Source organism: Vombatus ursinus, unplaced genomic scaffold (genome assembly GCF_900497805.2).
Source record: "Vombatus ursinus unplaced genomic scaffold, bare-nosed wombat genome assembly UNPS02014861.1, whole genome shotgun sequence".
Lineage (NCBI taxonomy): Eukaryota > Metazoa > Chordata > Mammalia > Diprotodontia > Vombatidae > Vombatus > Vombatus ursinus.
In genome coordinates, this window is record NW_020954639.1 from 16,364,506 (window position 1) to 16,371,122 (window position 6,617).

Below are 6,617 nucleotides of genomic sequence, written 5' to 3' on the forward strand. Positions count from 1 at the left end.
ATTGAGGTAAGCCCCTCCGCCAGCAAAAAGATTGTAATTTTTTGAAGGCTCAGATCATGGTTAGCATTTTTAACAATAAAGTATTTTTAATTAAGGTATGTATATTTTTGGACATAATACATTAAATGTACATAGTACATTTAATAGACTACATTATAGTGTAAACATAACTTTTATATGCACTGGGAAACAAAAAAATATGAGATTCACTTTATTACAAAATTCACTTTATTGCACTTGTCTGGAACTAAACCCACAATATCTCCAAGGTATGCCTGTATTATCCTATAGAGTCCGGGGTGGGGAACCTGTAGCCTCGAGACCACATGTCTCCTCGTAGGTCCTTGGGTGCAGCCTTTTGACTGAGTCCAAGTTTTACAGAACAAATTCTTTTATTGAGGGGATTTGTTCTGTGAAGTTTGGATTCAGTCAAAGGGCCACACTTGAGGACCTACAGGGCCACATGTGACCTTGAGGCTGTAGGTTCCACACCTTTCTTGCAGTTTTGGTATTATCACTCAAACATATGAAATGGAAGCAAGAGAAAAATATTCCTGGTATTGATTCATTGCGTGGCATTTCAATGTGTTTTTAAAGCTTCAGGCAGACTATTTCATAAAAATGAAATAATTCACAGTTAATGAATAGGCTGATAGATAAAAAGTATTTTGATCATCACCATCTTATTTATACAGGTATGGGGGACAGGATCAGGGGATGGATGCCATATTTACTTTGGGGAAATACATCCCTTCCTTTACCTTTGTGTAATTCAGCAGGTTTCAGTTTGAAGAGTCTATCAATAATAATGAAAATTCCACTGTGAAAGATGAAAGTCAAGAGCGCAGCCACCTAGAAAAAGACCACACGAGGAGCAAGAAGATGGATACCAAGAGTGGTGCAGGTGGAGACTAGGCATGAGCAAAATCAACCCAAAAAGAGGGAGAGGGAGAGAGCCAAATGCTGAGCTGGAAAGTAGGCAGACTACCAAGAAGAGCCAGGAGCTGCCATGTCTGGTAGAACCAAAGTAGAACCAAGTCTGCCATGAGTGACTGATGCATCCTCCTCCTCTTGGGTCAGGGAGACTAAGAATTGAGAGAAAAGCTAGGGCTCCATACAAGACATGTGCAGAAAATGGGCAGCAACCAGTGGAGAATTCATGCCTGAAGAAGTTCATACCTGATCCATTCTATATTATTTCTAGTTATTCTGTTTCAATGATTTTGCAATTCAATTGCTTTGAATATGTAGCCACTGAGTTTGACTTAGTAAATGGAATAGGTTTAAACTGTCAGCTACCACGACAGTACTGGGGGCCTGGGTTGTAGCATAAAAGGGACTACAATGAAAAAGGACCCCATGGAGGCTACACTGAAATTCAAGATTCTTTTTTTTAAAAATTAATTAATTTCTCCTAAAATCAAAACATCAGGCACCAATGGTGCCATTGGTGTGGTGGGAACCTCCGTTCACTGAAAGAGATGGTAACCTAACACGCTGAATGACCATCTCAGAGGGACGCCTAAGACTCAGAAAGGTGGAATGACCTACCATATGGTCACATAGCCATAAGTGTCAGGTGCAGGTTGGAACCAGGGCCAGCTTCTGCACTGCATCCATTTTGCTCTGCTGCCTCCTAAAATCCAGATCACAATTTAATCAGTGTTCTGGATAATGACATCATCATTATTCAAACCCATGATAACGCAGTTAATAATGGATAAGCTTTATTTGCAAATTAACGTTTTCCAGGGCAGCCTCTGTGTGTTTTAACGTAATGAAATTTGAATTTATAGTTCTATGTCCCTTACACATAATTTACTTATTCTCCTCTTTGAACAATATTCTCCTCTTCCTCTGCCCTCTCTCCTTGCCCCACCCCCTCTTAATACACACACATTTTTCTTCCTCTTTGGCAATTCATCTTCTTTGTGGCTTTTAAAACCTGGCTCCAAATCCAGTTTACTGTGGAAGAGTTCCACTAGCCAATCAGACTCTGTTAACACTTCAGTTCCATAATTCCTTCAGTACAGATGACCTGCTCTAGAACCATCTCCAGTGCCAGGCCAAGGCTCCATCCCCTACAGGACATGTCTCCATGCTTCTTTAGGCCCTATCCTAAAGCTTTCTCCAATCTTTTAGGGCCCAGGCAGCTTACCACTCGCTTCTTGACTTTTGTGACTTCTCCACTGCTGGCCTGCCTTGGAATATGACCACTGCATCTTATACCCTCTCCCTGCAAAAGAACCTTCCCTAGCAACCAAGGAACCACCACATCCTAACCAGAGTACCACACATCCCTTTCCTCCTGCCTCTTTTCCACTGTGATGTGGCCTCCTGGGGTCTTAGTGGACACACTGTATCACCCCTTGGTTGGACTTCATGGGAATATAATGAATAATCTAATCACATACTCAACAGGCCTTTCTCCAATCATTGATATTCTGTCTGAACTCACTCCCTGATTGTTAGCATACTCCTACCCACTTACATCTCTTCACCCTATTGATTCAGAACTTTCTACCCTATTGTTAATTTATAAACCCCATTCGGCATGACTAGTTGCCCATTCTCTTACTCCCACCTCAACCCTACAGTACCCATGCCCTCCTCCAGATCTCCCTATCCCTTCCATCAAGCCCTCTGGAATGCTTGCTCCATAATTAACTTTTTTTATTCTTAAACTCTTCTTCTTTCACTGTTTCCATCTTCTGGCAATCACTGAGGCCTAGCCCTCTCCTGATAACAGTACTTCCCTCTCCATCCTCTCCAGTACTAGTTATACTTTTTATCATAGTATAAATCACTTCAAAACCTAGACCCTTCTTACCTTTCTAGGCTTTCATCTACTCTGTTTATAGCTTGAATATATCTAGTGATTTACATGTTGTCTCCGTCATTTGAATATGAACCCCCCGAGGGAAGGGGCTTTTTTTGCCTTCCCTTGAATTCCCATCACTTAGTACAATATCCAGTATATAGTAAGCACTTAATAAATGCTTGTTAAGTGACTGATCTCTAGCTTATGTTACAGCCCATTAAATTTTTCTTCTTCTCAACCATAAGTTCATATATTCCCAATATGTAAGAACCCTTCCTAACAGTGTCTATCAAGTTGTAAAGGTGAAGGCAAAAATGATGCCATTCTGCAAAATCAGACCCATGTGGTAAAGCAGTGCACATTACCCTGCCTGGGCATCTTTTTAATTCATCATTCTGCAAAAATGCCCTCCAGTTGTTTCACCCAGGGAGGTTTTTGTCTCCCCCAGTGGAACTATAAACTCTCATTTTCTTCTATATTTCATTTAGATGTCCCCAAATTGCTTAAAATTTGAAGGAGTTTTGAGCATAGGGGCTAGCTTGGTACATGCACAGAAGGCAAAATGATGATGCTGCTGAAACTAGTAGAACTTTCCAAATAGAAATCTTTGAACTGAATAATTTAATTTAGTTTCTATTTTAAGTGCAAGGAATATGATGATTTGCTCAATTTTTAGAATACGGATGTACTTTCAAAAGACAATAAGACCTGAGGTCTTCATACTCCCTCCTTTCCTCTGCTATTTGTAGCTTCTCTAAATAGTAGAATGAGTCCACTAGGAGTTTTAATGGAAAATTAAATTAGCTATAGATTATTGAAGTAAAAATTAATTTTAAAAAATCCAACCAAAGAACTTAGAAGGGCACATACAATTACAGCTTTCCCAGCTGTACACATACTGGAAAAAAATATTTGACCATTCAGTTAACACAGTTTGCTGACACAACAGCCATTACTAGGATTTCATTTTCATCCAGGTCAAAACCATTTAAATAAACAGGGAAGATGAAGCTCTTGGTGCAGAGTATAGTTTAAATGCAGATATCATCATGCCAGAATCAGTGGTGGTGATGTGGGTCCAATCTTTAGCCTTGAAAAGGGAGGTAAGTCTGGGAGAAGGCAACATGGCAACGGAATATGAGACATAGTGGCATGGCCTAGTGATGGACCCAAAGGCAGGGTTTTGGAATGGGACTTTCACAAAGATTGTGCGCTCCCCTATTTCAGTGCTCTAGGGCAAAACTCCATTGGCCCCATGCTAGGTACAACTCTGACTAGTAGTAACTATTCTATGTCCTTAGCCTTGTGTCACGAGCAATGTGTCCATGGTAGTAAGTGAGTGGAAGAATATATAAGAAATAAAATGCAATAAATTGAAGAAATAAATTCCTTCAAAAAATTTAAGTTTTGTCAGAGAAGCAACACATAAAAAAGTTGAAGACCAGTAAATATATGGATACAATAAGAATATTACTGTTCCATGAGTAGTTATAAATATGAAGAATTCAGAAACTATGGAAAGACATATAAACTCATGGAGAGTGAAGTAAGCAGAACCAGGAAAAAGATACAATGGCTACAACAATGTAAACAAAACCAAAAAATAATAAACGATTAAATACTACAAAATTATAATGACCAGGTTTGGCCCTAAAGAAGAATTGAATATATATGTATCTTACTTCCTGCTCTACAGAGGTGATGGACTATGGATAGGGAATATTAGATATACTCTCAGTCATAGACTATGTGTTAGTTTTGCTGAATTATTTTTTTATCTCTTATCTTTATTGCAAGGGATAGCTCATTAGGTTGGGGAGGTTAAGGGATATATTCAGAAATGAATGTGATATAAAAGCAAAAGGTATCCAAAAATAATACATGTTTTTAAAAATAATTCTCATAAATAAAAGTCAGTTAAACTAGATTGTTTCTAAGGTTCTTTGAATTCTGAGTTATCTACAAGAAAAGAAGAGAAGCCAAGGTACAAAGGTAGACATGAGCATGAATGGGATTTAACTTTACTGATGTCAAGATAAGGTGATACAGAAAAATTATAGCACTTGGCATTTGCCAATGGCACCACAATTTGAAGACAACCACTGTTTCCAGGTCATACAGTCTATTTTCATTGTCCCAAGTAGAAATACAGATTGAGAAATGAGGTTTACAAGATTTTGGAAGATATCATAAGGCCTAAATGATGGATCTGTGATTAGTGGACCAATCAATTTCAAAAAATGGCTTTTTGCGAGTTTTCCCAATTTAAATAAAAGACCTAGAGAGCAGTGTGGGATAATTGACAAAGAGCTGGTCATATCAAAAAGACTGAGGTTCAGGTGCCAACTCTGACATATGCTGGTTCTGTTAGCCAGGGCAAATCAGTCAGCCCCTCAGTGCTCCCTGGGTAACTCATTTTCTGTAAGACTATAAGTTGTAGAGAAAAGGCTGATCTTCACTGGGAGAGTAAATATTAGCAACAGCTACCTACACTGATCAAATCAAAGGTCTATTTTTTTAATCAACCTATTTCACAAATATTTATAAACATCTTCAAATAATAGAAAATGCCACTTCATGAGATAAGTTTATATAAGTTGTTTTTATATTCAAAAGTCAATTCAATTCAACAGACACTTATTATTTGCCTAAAGTTCATTTGACCATGGTGGTGTTTAACCTGTTGCTTTGATGTCTGTGTGAAAATTTATTTCCATTTAACATAAAGGGATTGTTACTATGGAAACTACTGTACAACACCACATAGTTGCTTTACTTGTAAAATATGCCTTCCTTTCTTAAGAGAACATACATCTTTTTTTTTTGTCATTTAACAGATGCCTACTTTTCCTCTTTCACCTGATTTGCAAATGTCATAAAATTTTGTTTATTTACAATTGCTAAGGAAAAGCTTCAGGAAATGAGGAATGTTAGTGAGGCTGGCCCTTCACAGCTGCCATGGACTAGAAGCAAAGGAACACTCAACTGACCTCTGGAAACGTGTGGTCAATTCCCCCTCTAGCAGCATTTCCCCAGATTCTACTTTTCTCCACCCCCCACCCCCATGCATCTTCATGTTTATCCTGTTGGCATGTTGCTATGCAAAGACACAGAAAAGGCTTGGCTTTTTTTTTAATGACTATGGTATTCATCAAATGCATTCTTATAATGATACAAAAGTTCCATAGAAGAATTCTAAAATCCTTTGGGGAGACTAGTTAAGAATATCTGAAGAAAGAGATGATATAGGTTTAAAAACTGACTAAGCCTTCACTAGTACATTACTACATATATCAGCTCAAGAGGTATATACGGAACACCCAATTTGTATTTTGGAAAAATACTGTTAATTTTGCTTATCTGACCAATAATATGTTATATTGGTTTTAATGTCTCTCACTCCCATAGATTGTTCCTCCTTCCCCTTTTATTTACTGAAATAAAAAAACACTAACAGGTAAAATAATCTAATGATCATATGCCCCAAAGAACTCATATAACCTTTCTGAACCTCAAATAGAGATAATAATAAGACTCACCTTACAGGGTTGTTGGGAGGACCAAATGAGATAATATATATATATATATAAAGTCTTTTACAAATGGTAAAGCATTATATAAATTTAAACTACTGTTCTTTTTATAGTATTCTTCTTACCTTTCTCAACAGACTTCTGCTAGAAATGGTCCTAGAGAAAGTCATTATCCTGCTATTATTTTATATTTATTATTTTATTTTATATGATATAATTATATTGTTATATAATATATTATGTTACACATAATTATTATATTG